This window comes from Gymnoscopelus braueri (genome assembly GCF_963280865.1).
Source record: "Gymnoscopelus braueri genome assembly, chromosome: 14".
Lineage (NCBI taxonomy): Eukaryota > Metazoa > Chordata > Actinopteri > Myctophiformes > Myctophidae > Gymnoscopelus > Gymnoscopelus braueri.
In genome coordinates, this window is record NC_137619.1 from 12,437,250 (window position 1) to 12,452,555 (window position 15,306).

General features: G+C 41.7%; 1 protein-coding gene across 1 annotated transcript in view; it reads left to right on the forward strand.

Annotated features, from left to right (window-relative positions):
- The first annotated feature begins 2,340 nt into the window (after positions 1-2,340).
- LOC308099803 (phosphatidylcholine:ceramide cholinephosphotransferase 1-like) overlaps positions 2,341-15,306 on the forward strand; it is a 52,232-nt gene continuing 39,266 nt past the window's right edge. The window contains exon 1 of the mRNA XM_080448602.1: positions 2,341-2,697. The gene's annotated coding sequence lies outside the window, so the exon portion shown is untranslated. The remainder of the gene's footprint in view (positions 2,698-15,306) is intronic.

A 15,306-nucleotide genomic window follows, 5' to 3' on the forward strand; every position in this document is an offset into this window, starting at 1 on the left:
AAAGCTTCACTTCTAGGGGGGTTCCTGGCACAAAGCATTTTCAGATGGGGGTCCGCGGCCAAATAGATATCATTTTGGGGGTCCGGGGCACAAAAATGGTTGAGAACTATTGATTTTGAAAGCATTTATAGAATCAGCCTCAGGTCTTAATGGGTTAAGTGTGTTGCTCAAGGACACTTCGACCCTAATCCAGGGGTTGGCGGGGATCGAACTGGGAATCTTTCGATTCTCAATAAGCCGCTCTACTTCCTGAGCTACTCCCTCCTGATGTAGGCTACTACTGATGAATACAAGAAGACTCACTCCAAAACCAACTCACCCCAACTCAAAAAGGAAAACTCACCCGGAGCTAGGAACACTCACCCCGGGGGGTGGGTAAACTCACCCCAGGACCTGAGAAAACTCACTCCGGAACACTCACCCCGGGGGTAGGAAAACTCACCCCGGGGGTAGGAAAACTCACCCCGGGGGTAGGAAAACTCACCCTGGGGGAGACGCACTGTGATTGGCCAGTAGTCACTTTGAGTGCCAGTTGGGGCAAACGCAGTCAGTGGGGCAAACGCAGTGAGTGGGGCAAACGCAGTCAGTGGGGCAAACGCAGTCCCCACCAAAAATATTTACTATTCTGTCCCTATCGGTACATAACTCGGACGGCGCTGATTCGACTAGCAGACCATCGGCTGGTCGTTGCGGGCACTCGCGCCTGGAGGCGCTCGGGGTCATGGTCCAAAACTATACTTTATCGGCGAAAAAAATAAGTCCGCGGATGACTGAAAAAGTTTTACCCCAAGCATTCTGTGAAAATGGAAAGCTCACAAAGTTAAAAACCATTGGGGTGAGTTTTCCGGAGTGAGTTTTCTCAGGTCCTGGGGTGAGTTTTCCTACCCCCGAAAATCTTGGGGGTGAGTTTTCCTACCCTGTGGGGTGAGTTTTCCGGAGTGAGTTTTCCTAGCAATGGGGTGAGTTGGTTTTGGAGTGAGTCTTCTTGATACCCTACTGATGCTGATTGGGCTCCTGGATCCACCAACTCTTACTTGGGACCAGCATGCGTAAAACCCTCCTCGCTGCCATTGATTGCGAGTCTCTGGGTGTGGTCCAACGCCACGCTAAACAGGAAGGGGGCCAGGGTATTACTTTGTTGCCAATTTTTTGGAAAACAGCAGATCTACAAGCTCACAGCACATCACATCGGCTATTTTCAAATCACTGATGTATATGTGTATATAGGCTTAGGTGTTTCAACTGATTTTGATGCTATATTATTAACTTATTTTGCTGGGGACCCCCTGGACCCCCCTCCCCCCCTCACCCCCACTTTGAGAACCACTGCTCTAGAATATAACACCAATACATAGCTACCTACCCTAGTTAATTTTGTTCAAATGTTAGAAGTAGGCTATGCCATTTACTCCTAAAATAATTTGATTCTATTTTCCTTTTTTACAGTTAAAAATATGAATGATTCCTAATTTCTCATTTCGGTAGGCCTATGTATGCTTGCTGTTCCTGTCTCCACCAATAGATGTCTCCACAAAACGAGCTTGATTCATTGATTCCAACAACCATAGAGCTACAATGATAGGGCAAGATTAAATAAATAAATGGGTGGAAAACATTCAACAGCAAAAAAAACTAAAAAATATTTTTTTACAAAGTCACGTGTTATTAAAAGTCATTTTGTGTGACAGTGTGTAATAATACATTTTACGCGTTTTGCTGTTTGCTGTTTGTTTTGAAACGCCGGTGGTTGCGCGGGACAACCAGCCAACCAATGACAGCACGGACCATCCCTCTGGAGAATGGGATCCATGTCGGTGCGGGTTCAACCCTTGGATGGTGACCAGGGCGACGGGGACATCTGCCAATCCCGCCCTCGCTTCACTTAAAGCAGCCATTCTCAATTATTTTTTTCATATTAAATGGGGGACCTGAAATGGGGACCTCCCCAAATAATCATATTTGAACCCCCACCCTGACAAGCACTTGGAGGATGTAGGAGTTGAGGCATTACATTTAGTTTGACTCGGTTCCACAGATAAATATTGTGGAAAATAGCAGATCTACAAGCTCACAACGCCTTGCAACGCGATGCGTTATTATTTGACAATTTGGCCAATGCTTGACCAGTTTTTATAGTAGAGTTGGTTGATTACTCATCATGTGGGGACCCCCCCCCCTGGGGGAGTTCTCGACCCACAGGTTGAGAACCACTGTACTTAAAGTGACAGTCACCCAAAAACCCACCTACCCATGAAAACACGAGCCGACTTGTCTGAAGAGGAGGAGGAGGCGCAGAAGGAGGAGGAGGAGGAGGAGGAGGAGGAGGAGGAGGAGGAGGAACACACTACACTACATTATGTGTGTGCATGCTAGTCGCTGGGTTTCGGGGGAAGCAGCAAAGCAAGCAAAGCAGCAGCAGAACGAAGCAGCAGTGAACCGTTGCGTTTGCATCACCTGTGTCTCTCCGTCTATGTAAACAACAACAACAAGAACACACGCCCTTAAACATTGTTGCGTTTGTATCTTTAAACCTCCGGGTACGAGCAGAAAAAAAAAAGCTCCAGTTCTTATTGAAGCAAGCGGCCAACGGCCGCCACATTCCTCTGTTCACTGTCCGCGTGAAGAAGAGCCACAAGTCGCCGCGATGTGATGTGATGATATGATGATGATGTCGTGTTGTTGATGCGGTGCAGAGAGGTAAGTGTGTCAACTGTAATAATAAACTTAACCCACTTAGTTTGAACCCCACTGAACATGGACATTGGCCCCTGTTCTTGTGGCTGAATCAATATTCGGCGTGTAGACTATAGGGAAATAAACTAGATGATCTATAATAGAGCCATATGGAGACCCCTAGGGTCAACTAAACAGCCTATATATACTGTATATTTATATTTTATATGGGGGTTTAAGTGGTTGTAGCATTTTTTTTCTGCATATAGTAATAATACAGCCATATGGGTCAACTAAACAGCATATATATATATATATATATATATATATATATATATATATATATATATATATATATATATATATTATATATAGCATTTTTGCTGCATATATAGCCTTGGATCAAGACTGTCATAGATTACCAGAGTATTTTATACTCGATTAAATGCATCTATGATGGTCTTGATCCAAGGCTATACTGCATATACCAGCGTCGCTTGCCGACCTGAACTAGACCTTCAAGCTACGCGTCGGGGGTCTTGTTGCTTGCTCAGTGCAGTGCTTGTAGATCTGTTCTTGTTGTTGTGGGCAAACGACGCCGAAGAAGCTTCAAACAACAAGGCAAGCTAGTCGCGCCTCTTATATTTGTGTGTGTAACGTCAAAGCCTAAATGTATACTCTCTCTAAAATACAATGGTGTCGCTTGCTACCCCCCCCCAAAAAAAAACAAGATTTTTAACAGGTTGTTAGGTTGTAGATCAGTTATATTTGTGGGCGTTTAATAAATTAGTTTAAATTAAGCGTTACTTAGGTGTCATTGTAGCATAGTATGTATTATTGACCAAGCCAAGCTAGCTCCCCTTTTAATCACAATGCAATCCCACTGGACAACATTGTGTATGATAACGTCAAAACATCTTGGGTTCGTGGTGTCATTTCGTCCATAAAACCAAGCCAAGAAGAGCACAGATATAACGTTCGGCACAAGCTAGCACCGTTAGATATTGACTTGAAGACGCCAGCTTGCTCAATGCTTGTCTATTTTTAGGCTATAAGCTCTTTAAGCCCCGGTACAGCCATACAATGCAACGCTGCTCTGCTTGCTCTGTGTGTGTGTGTGTGTGTGTGTGTGTGTGTGTGTGTGTGTGTGTGTTGTTGTTTATTCTGATGTAAGCAACAGTCAACTGCCCCATGTTGTCAGTTGACATAATGTTACCTGTGTGTGTGTGTGTGTGTGTGTGTGTGTGTGTCACACACACACACACACACACACACACACACACACACACACACACACACACACACACACACACACACACACACACACACACACACACACACTCTGGTGTGTGTGCGCGCTGCACTACACTTGCACTGGATGAAAGACATGGACAACTTGTCCATCAGCTCGCTGGCCTCTCTGAGTCCTTTAGAATGTAAACATGAACATGCCTACCTGCATATCCAGTGTCTTAATCGTAAAGCCTTCTGTGGGTTAACATTACATTCAAGAGGCCTAGTAGTAGCTTTGTCGTTATTCACTGTAGCCCAGAACAGAGAGGGTGACCTGATTAACAACTATACATACATACACGCATATCTGTCTTATGGATCTGTTAGGTTTATTTTCTTAACCAACAATGTTAAGAATGTAATTTAGATGGCATGTTCTTTAAATGGATGCCATAGGTTCATTGTTTACCTGGTATATTGTTATTTTTATAGTACCGTATATTGTTGATGATGCTAGGTTTTTGGTTTACCTTGGATCCTATAGTTTCTATCTAGACTAGAGGCACTACTACACTGTCTCTCTGCAGTCTATGTATGCGATTATTACCTTCCTTATTGTGTAAGTCTCTCTCAATTTGTAATTCTGTCTATCTGTCTGTGTCTATATTGTGTGTTTATATATAGGATACTGCTCCCTAGTGTGAACTTAAGGGACAAGACTTATCCATGTACATAGTTCAAAGACAGTAATCCAAATATACTGGAAATGCTGTATGAGGAAGTGACTTACGCTGACACAGTCGGGTGTAATTGCGTTGCGCGGTGTCAAGGGGCCAAAATGTTAATGCCGTGAATAGATTTTATTGTTGTCAGCGGTTCCAGTTCAGTTGGCAGAGCAAGGCTTCATTGCCAATGCCAAGCATGTCGGACTATGAACAAGCAAAAAGGGCTCATCTCTGACAAGACAAGTGAAGTCAGTGTTTGTACTGGTGGTTGAGACAATGGCTTTGCTGTAGGACAGAGCTGGGATTCAGGCCTAGCTAGCTGCTAGGGCTGAATCCCAGCTTGTGCCTGGCCCAAGCACAACTGTCCCAGCTGTCTGTCAGTCTGTCAACCCCCCACCTCCCCCCAAAAAACTGTTTCACACACTGGCTCTGGCTTATCTACTTCTTCCTGGGAAAAACGCCTTTTCATGTCAATGTTGTACTGTAATGTAGGGTAACCGGAAGGCTGGCCGCTCGCCCCCAGCGGTTCTTGTATCCTTGTAGTGGTTTTACTGAGGTTAAGGTTAGGGATAAGGCTAGGGTTAGGCATAGTTTTACTGAGGTTAAGGTTAGGGATAAGGTTAGGGTTAGGCATAGTTTTACTGAGGTTAAGGTTAGGGATAAGGTTAGGGTTAGGCATAGTTTTACTGAGGTTAAGATTAGGACTAAGGGGGCACAGTGGCGCAGTCGGTAGCACTGTAGACTCACAGCTAGAGATGGTCCTGGTCCTGGATTTGATGGGTTAGGCATAGTTTTACTGAGGTTACGTTTAAGAATACCTGGTGGCGACCATTCTGAAGTCGCCGGATTTGACCCGGGGCGAGCGTGTTTTGAGGCGAGTGTTCTTGTATTCTAATGTAGAAGTCTGTTGATCAGGCAAATACTGTGCATCAAGTTTTACATTACCATATAACCCCCCCCCCCCACACACACACACACAAAGCATATTTACTACTGCTACAGTCCATTTGAAAGTACGTAATTTAGCCCTTTTGTACTACCTATATTGTTGCGCTAATGTGGTGACATTGTCTCTGCTATTACAGTACAGTGTATATACACTGATAATTACATTTACAATGTAGGCAGACACTCTGATTGAATTACAATAAGCAAGGTAATCACATGCATAGAAAGCAGAGAGACAGCGTAGTGCCTGAAGAAACTAGGATCACATAGGTGAAACCAAGAACCTAGACTCCAGTTCTAGGGCCGCAACTATTGATTCTTTTCTCAGCGATTATTTTAGTGATTCATTTTTTCGAATAATCGAAAATAGCCATATGGGGAGACCCCTAGGGTCAACCATATTTTATACTTTGGCTATAAAAAAATAGCTATTTAAAAAAAAGCTCATAGCGTGTCAGTTTGCGCCGCGCTATGAGCTTGTAGATATGCTATTTTTAAAAAAAAATGAAAATGTGTTAAAATCTTTGATTATAATATATATTTTTGAAGTGAAAATTGTTAACCCATTAAAACCGGGAAAGCATCTGTGTCATTTTAGATTTTAGCGTTGGCTATTCAAAAATAGCAGATATACAGTACAAGCTCACAGCGCGCCACTTCGTGCCGCACTGCGAGCTTGTACATCTGCTATTTTTGAACATTTTTGAAAAATCTTGAAAGTGTGACTACTTCTGATTTAGAAGACATTTGTAGAATCAGCCTCAGGTCTTATTTAACTCAAATCTTTGCTTCTGGGGGTCTCTGACCCTGGCACAAAATATTTTTGAGATGGGAGTCAGCGCAGCGGCCAAATACATCAATTTGGGGGTCCTTGACATGAATAATTTGAGAACCACTGGATTAGTTGAATTAACTAACCTAATTCTATCCCAGGTCTGCCTTTTGAAGGCCAGGATAAAACGGCTTTTAGTCTCGCAAGTCCATAATTGGAAACACATGAAGTACTTCTGCCACTCACATGATGCCCCAGTTTCCTGTGGCCTTCAACTGTGTGTTTAGTAAATTTAGGCTACCAGCCCTCAATGTAGCCTACTTTGTATGTTTCAAGAATAAGGCTGTTTAATGATTAGCCTAAATGCCAGTTTTCAAATACCTGGGCTGACTAGGTTTCATGCTTGAATGAATAAATACATCAGGCTTTACTGGTTTTCAGGCTATTTCTTTGCAGTTAAACGATATTTGTGCTCAAGTTTCTCTACGTTAGATCACCAAAAAGTATGTCAATGGTAGTTATACTGTAGAGATGTTTTTCAGCTGTGTAAAAATTACAAACAGCATATCATTGCTGTCGGGCTGAAACCTTGTCGTACATGAGTTTCACACATCAGTAGCAATAATAGCTGATCTAAGAGCTCACAACGCGTCCCATTGCGACGCGTTGTTCTTTGCCATTGAAAAGTATTAACAAGAGTTTGTGACTAACTATTTTGGATCCATTGGAACACAGGTCATTTTTTCCATTTCCTGAAAAGTAAACCGGTTTTGGGTTTCCACAGCGGTAATGTATGTATAGTTATTTGTATGCTGGTGTTGCATGCTTTAAATGGCAGATATAGGAAGCTCACGATGCGTCACGAATGTGAAAATTGCGGATATACAATACAAGAGCTTGTATAGCTGCTTCTTTTTTTTTTTATCGTGAAAAATCTGTACAAATCTTTGTTACTATATATCAGTGGTTCACAAACTTTGTCATGTCAAGGACCCCCAAAATGAAATGTATTTAGTCGTGGATCCCCATCTCAAAATATTTTGTTCCAGGGACCCCCAGAAGCAAAGATTTGAGTTAAAAATGTTTGCTTTAAAAAATATATACTCAAAGATTTGCACAAAATGTCATGCTTTTTCAAAAATAGCAGATATGCAAGCTCATACAGCTATGAGCTTGTATATCTGCTATTTTTGAATATCCGAATAAATCCAAAATGACACAGTGTTCCCGGTCTTAAAGGGTTAAGAGATTACGTGTGGTTAAGCCTTCCTTTTTCTGTGTTACTTTAACTCCGAGTGTACACATGTAAACTAATGGAACTGTAAGGGTCCCTTTGGTTACATTTGAACACTCGGGAGTTATAAAATGCATAAATGAACACAGAGGATGTGCAGGAGAATCCTCAGAGTTATATGAACACTGAGGATTTGACAGTGACTCTTTTGCTTGGCTCATTCACAGCTGAGGTGGCCGATCCCCCTGTCCGGACTTGTTCAGTGAAACTTTGACCCTCTCATGAATTCTATTGTTTGTCAGGTTTTCTCAGGGTGTCTGGTTACCATCACATTGAAAGGAGGTCATCTTCATCTGAAAGTACAATTGACCATATAATTAAAAGCAATATCTTATTATCATATTAGATTTGACTTCAAATCGATATCGATTGATCGATTATAAAAAAAAGTGGAAATGGTTGATCTACAAATTCACAACGTGTCACAAGCTTCTAGATCAGCTATTTTCAAAATGTTTTGCACGCCACCATTGGACAACTAAGTATATTACAGGGCTTAAGTGGTAAATCAAACCCTGCTTCTTGGTTATTCAATTAATCCACATGAGCAAGTCTAAATATCGTTTTTGATACGTTTTCAAACTCTCGAGTAGTATAAATAAACGTTCCTTTTTTAGGTCAGAGAAACCTATATTTAATATTATGCTCTCATTTTTAGCTTGACCTAGATATGTAAATAGTGGAAAGCCACAAGGATGCTATATTAAGGCTGGTTTCAGTATACAGTGGTTTAGGCCTAGAGTAATACTACCGTATTTCAGGATTTGAATGCAACTTTCACAAGTAAGAAAGCTGTCGGAAGTTGCAACGTTGCAAATGCCAGCCAGTTAACGTTAACCCTAACCCTATAACCAAGCCTGTTGATGTCAAAGTACAAGTGTGAGAGAACTAAAGACTAATTTTATACTTTGTCGCATGACCGTGCCGCTTGCTCATCAGTGATTTTTCTTTTATTATATTGAGCAAAAAATCATAACAAGTTGCAATGTGGAGATGCAAGGTTTCTGACTCACAGCAAGGATATGATAATGATATGTCAGTAACAAGTTCAATACAGTAAACTCAGGCCATGTTATTGGGGTGTGGGGTGTATTGGGTAAATGCTGTAGGCCAGGGGTCTTCAACAGGGGGTCTGGGACCCCTAGGGGGTCCTCAGAGTTACTACAGGGGGCCGCCAAATCTTTGTGTGATAGGTTTTTATTTTTACATTACCACTTGAACCCTAGTATCCCTTTTCTGAGGAGAACTTTAGCCTGAAATAGCAGATCTACAAGCTCTACAGATCTACAAGCTACAACGCCTTGCAGCGCGAGGCGTTGTGAGCTTGTAGATCGGCTATTTTTGGCAAAGAGGTATCGTGTAGAGGGAAAAAAGAGCAGACCAAGTTAAAAAAAAAAAGTTTAATCTGCATCACCATTTTATACAATATGTAGAGGGGGTCCCTGCTTCATCTCTCTCTCTCAGCTAGGGGGTCCTTGGCCTGAAAAACGTTGACGACCCCTGCTGTAGGCAGTTTGTTAGGAGCAGCATTGTATTAGTTTTTCCTTGCTTCAAGCTGCACAAGAGACTGTTGAAAGGAAAGTCTGCTGATGCCCCAAAAAATGCAATGTCATTGCTGTTTTTTTAATGTTGTTAGATGCTGTAACCACAGTTACTTTTGCAGTTTATGAGTGGAGTAGATGAAAGACTGAAAACATGAGGTGAAAGTTGCATATTGTAATGTGCTAACGTTCTGTATCTGCTCTCTGACATAAAATTCAATAATTTGTCTGCTGCACATAACTTTAGAACAGAGCTGGTGGTAGGGCTGAGCTATATGACTTCAAATCAATATCAGGATTATGTGTACGTTTTTCCTCGATTACTTATGATTAATGAATGATTCTTAAAGAATCATTCATTAATATTAACAATAGTGAAACTAGAATATTCGCAATTCTGGGAAATTGCAAAGTGTGGTTGCGCCGACGCCTGTCGTGGGTCGCGGCCGCCGGGACTCGAGGAATACGCTGGGAGGAATACCATCGGAGACTGCGCCAATTGCATTGTCACGTCACTCCTGAGATCACTTGCGTTTCATTTTGAGAGGATTGATCCCCCCAAAATCATGTTTTTGCATCAAACGGTTACATTTTGTGCATTCGTGGCGCCCCCTATGGATCAAAGTGGAAATGCTTTTGGGGATTCGTTGAGTAAACCACCCTTGACATGTGATTTAAATTTGGGATTGACCGGACATTGAGTCCGTGATTTTTGGCCTTTTTTGTAAAACAGCCAGGCCCCTCCCGCTAACTTTGGAAGCCATTTACGGACGAACGGTATGGACTATCAAAATTCCGCTTGGAGATGTTTATCGCATGGGTCCAGAGATCATGTGTATCGATTTTTGTGAAATTTGGACAAAATATGTGGGAGGAGGAGCTAAAAGTGTGTTTTGAAGAAAATTCTAAATGGCGGAAAATCTATCCTGACGCAAATGGGCGTGGCCTATATGGGGAGTTGCGTCATGACCCAAGGAATCTAGGGGGAAAACTTTTATTCTACGACCTACGGTTCAAGAGTTATAGGCCAAAAGTTAAAGTGGCCTGTTATAACGCCACCATGAGGCCGACTGTTGTAAGTATTTTATTAATAATTTTGCACTAAATTATAAACCTCCCCTCCAAGTCTTGTAACTCCAGCCCTTATGGTTTCTGAGAAAAAAATAGTTGAATGTGAGTTTTTTCATTTTCCCATTAAAGTGGATGGGGAAATTTAATGCACTAATACATCAATATCAATTAAACTATTTAACTAATCTCTTAGCAAAATACAAGCGCACGATTCCCGTTGAAGCCGGTCATTTTGACATATGGCACGAATATACGGCAAAATAAAGTTTATCTAGAAAGAAGAATAAAGTGGGAAGAGTACTATAGTATGGTTGCCCTGTTAGGGCAACCACACTAATTAGCAGATCTAGCAGTTAGAAGTTGATATATATATCTCGATAATTTGATTAACCTACATGAGCGAGATTAAGTCTGTTATGGGTTCTAAATGTTATTTTCTTGCTACATGTTTTCGGTTAATTGCCCAGCCCTACTCTGAAGTACATTTCTCATTTGTGCGCCGCTGCACATAGCTTTAGAACAGAGCTGGCAGGCAGTGTTGCCATGTCTGCTTATTATAAGCGACTTTGGGCTTGTGGTTCTGTTAAGTTGCTTGTAAATATTCGCAAATTGCGGTAGTTTACAAGCTTGTGAGCTTGTAGACCGGCTATTTTCAAATATCCGATGCGCATTGCGCAAGTGGCCTATAGTCGCTTGTCGTTTGTTTTCGTAGACCTAGTTGCTTATTTCTCTCACAAAATCTGTGGCAACACTGCTGGCAGGCATGAGGGCCTGGTCCTTGGAGAGGGGGGGGGGGGGGGGGTGTGTCTGGGGGGGTGCAGGACTAACATGCTAATCACTGGCTCATGAGGCCACACAGGTGTGTTTCTCATTAGCACACAGCACCTGCCAGCCAAGCACAGTTGTTGTGCTATTCAGCTCCGCTCTCTAGAGCCTAGAAGTGTTCCACTAGGCAGAGACCTTATGATTTGTGCCTTCCTTTTTATCCCTGTAACCCATTAAGCCGCACACATCTAAAATGACACAGATGCTTTCCCGGCTTTAATGGGTCAACCCATTCAATCCGAGAACGCATCTGTGTTATTTTAGAGTTTAGCTATAATTTTATACTTTGGGCTATTCAAAAATAGGAGATATACAAGCTCATAGTGCGGCACGAAATATATATGTATTTTTTTAAAGCGAACATTTGTGACTCAAATGTTCTTCTGGGGATTCTACAAATGTCTTTTAAATCCTAACAGTTTTTTTTTAAAGACTTATGTTAGGCTACTATATATCAGTGTTTTTCAAACATTTTCATGTCAAGGACCCCCAAAATGATATATATTTGGCCGTGGACCCCCATCTCAAAATATTTTGTTCCAGGGACCCCCAGAAGCAAAGATTTGAGTTAAAAATGTTAAAAAATGCTTTGAGCTTGTATATCAGCTATTTTTGAAATCTTAAAATGACACCGATGCTTTCCCGGTTTAAATGGCCTAAAGTTAAACCAATACACATACACATAGTCTCTTTCTGTTTGGGGACATATCCCTAGCCTGTACATATTGTACTTGGCACATATTGTTACTTTGCACTGTGTATATTTACTTTATATTCTGTATATATATATATATCCCGGTTCCTAAATTATTCCCCCTTCATTCATATTCTGTACACTCTCTGCATTGCTGCTAGCTTTACCTTTTTTAACCTGTGTATATTCTAGGGGTGTAAAGGCCAGACCGCACCAATGCAACTAGTCGCAACTCCTTGCAACAAAAGGTGCAACAAGGAGTTGCAGTGGTGTGGACTGGCCTTTTTAACTGTACACAAAAGAAAGGTTGGTTCGGGTTAGTACTCGGTTTTGAAGCCGCGGTTCATTTATTATATTTGTCTCGGCACAGTAAAGACATAAAATGTCTTGTTTATTGTGAATTTTGTAAACAACAAACCTTCCCCTCCAGCTACTAACATTCTGGTTGCACTTGTGCGAGTGAGTGACAAACACTGTTGCCAGATTGTGCGAGAGAAATAAGCAATGAGGTCTATGAAAACAAGCCCAAAAGAAGCGACTAACACATGAGCACTTTAAACCTTTATACACATCGGCTATTTGAAAATATAAAAAAATTTACATCTATGTAAATCTTCTATTTTCAAAAGAATATTGAAACATTTTAACAACACAAATGTGGTACGAGGGTCCCTGGCACAAAATGCTTTCAGATGGGGATAGGTGGACAAATACATATTCATTTGGGGGTTCTTGACATGAAAATGTTTAAGAACCACTGGTTTAACAACATTAGAAAATGAGCCCAAATAAGCAACTACAATTTAGAAACAATCCCCCAAAAAACGCAACCCGCAACTACCAATATTTACAAGCATCTTTACCGAAAAACAAGCCCAAAGTCGCTTGTAATAAGCAGACATGGCAACCCTGGTGGAAAACAACCCTATTTGAAATCTTGAAAACATACCTGGCTCTGACTGGTAATCACATGGCATGTTTACGTAAGGGATAATGTATAGTGTGAGGCGCTCATTGGGGAGAAACCCCCCCCCCCCCCCCCAACCCCCCTGACAAGGTGAAGCGGAGGAGCATCCTATCACAGTGTAAATAGAGGCAGAGCAGCAGTCGGTTATAGAAAACAGCGGTCTGTTATCGAGTAATAACAGACCGCAGCATGCCTTTTTTTATTGACCGTTAACAATCAAGTATGCTACAAAGCTGTGTAATAAACTATGGTAATGTAGGGACTGTGTAATGCAACAGTAATGCCTGATTTATAATTAGTAGCATAAGCGTGCTGGTGTCTCGCACTGAAAATGGCAAGCGCACAACGTGTGCAGCGATAGCATGCGCAACCAAGTATAAAATCAGACCCCCAATTGTGGGTAAATGTACATTTGGTACTGCGGTTTGTCACAGACTCCAGCCAGTTATCCCTGATGATTGATGGCTCTTTTAGACTGCGCAGGGTAACCCACCCAGGACCTTCCATAACTCATAACTTTCCAGAACCTGAAGTTCTGTGATGTTTTTGAGTGGAGCCAGCCACTCCTACACTTGACCGTGTGTGTGGGTCTGTCCGTCTGTCCGTCCGTCCGTCCGTCCGTCCGTCCGTCCATCCGTTTGAGCACGGCCTCAACAGCTGCAGCTGATTGCAACACAAGGATGCAACCAGTTACATTAATTCAAAGGCACCACTCTCTTCACACTGGGTGTGATTTTGTTTACATGGTTACATCAGACCCGGCGCTAGCTGACAACGGTGGGGCTGGGGGGGTGCGTAAGTACAGGGCGTGATTTTCTTTTAAATTATTTGTTTTTACCGACAGCAGCTGAAGTCCTTGTCATGTCTGTCTGTCTGTCTCAGTCCCTCCTGGTACACACAGCACCACTGACCACTTTCTTAACACGCTGAGGAAGGCTTGACGCCGAAACGCTATTAATTAAGAAGTACCAGAAGGTTTTTTTTTTTAAACTGGCAGTCTTGACTCAGGGGGCGAGATGCATGGTCCTGTTGTCGCCGGGCCTGGTTATATTATAATCAGAAGCATCATCCCTGAAGAGAGAGGTACATCATAAAAATAAAAATAAACCTCATAAAAGAAGCGAAAATAGTCGGTCTAATAAGCTTACAGTGTTGTGAGGTTGTTCATCGGTTATTTTTGCTCACAAAAAAAGGGGGGGGGAAATGGAGAGGTTATTAGTAGTTCCCAGCTCCTGAGCAGGTCCCAAATTAGATTCTGAGAACTTTACCTGAAACCGAGCTGTGGCGTATTGAATAAGATCGTTGCTGTCGGGCAGAAACTGCTTATCTCCATATTTTAAAGGATCTACACCATGAATTTAAAAAATAATAATAATATTTAATATCATATTGTTTATGTCCCTCAAACGTTTTTCAAAAGGTTTGAGCCTAAATCAAGCCTCAGATATACTCATTCCAACTAACTTCTCTCTGGCTTATAAAGCACTTTCACCTGCAATACCACATTGTCCTGTTTGGCACGGGGCGCTATTGAGCCAGTTTGTATGCATGTTATCTCCTGGTTCTGTGTGGAAAAAGTAAAACAATAAAAAATAAGAGAAAAAGAAAAAAAATTTTTTTTATTTTTTTACTGAAAAACGGGAGGGATTGTACCCAATCAGTTTGGCCTGTTTTGAAACCAATTTACAGAAAACCCCAGATTTGCTGTGAAAGCCTGGGGTTCAAACTGGGGTATTTTTGGGGATAGAAGAGAGGTAGGGGAGACCAAAAACACACAAAAAATAAGAAAAAGTTAAAATTCATGGTGTAGTCCCTTTTAACTTTTTGTGTTATTTAGTACATTAATACTTGATCATACTACATTGTCACACTAAAGCATCAAAAGTAGCAGATATACACTGCTCGAAAGGCGGCACAAAGCGCTGTGTCTACTATTTTTGCTATTTTGTACATAATGAGGTTTCCACCCGACAGAGACCAAATCCAGAAACCGTGAAATACGTTAGATGGCACATCATCATGGTTCACTTGGTTTCTTTTCTTGTGGTGGATAAAGAGCCACAAGCCACTTGAGCATGGTGCAGTTAGTTGATAACAGTAGTAGCCTGTTAGTCCCACGTGTCTCTTCTTGTGCTATTCTATCAAGTTGAACTTTTGTCTGGTTGTCAGCCAAGATTACGTGTTTGTGATGTTCCCTGAGGTCAGTGAAGTACTTCTGATATCTGTAATCAGGCAGATGCCATTATGCAACATGCTGCATGCTGCACTGGTTCTCAAACTTTTGTCATGTCAAATTGATTATGCAATTGGATAGATAGATATCCGTCACTTTAGATTTCTTTGGCTATTCAAAATTTGTGCAAATCTTTGAATATATAATTTTTTTTTTACTTAATTTTTTTTATCCCACGATTTTTGTAATCCATTTTTTTCAACCAGTGCCAATTGCCTAAACTGTAATCCTGGGCGGTACTCTCCTTCTGCCAGCCTGGGGAGAGCCCTGAACTGAGCTCATGCTTCCTTCATGCATGAGGAGTGAGCAGGCCGCTTCTTATCACCTGAC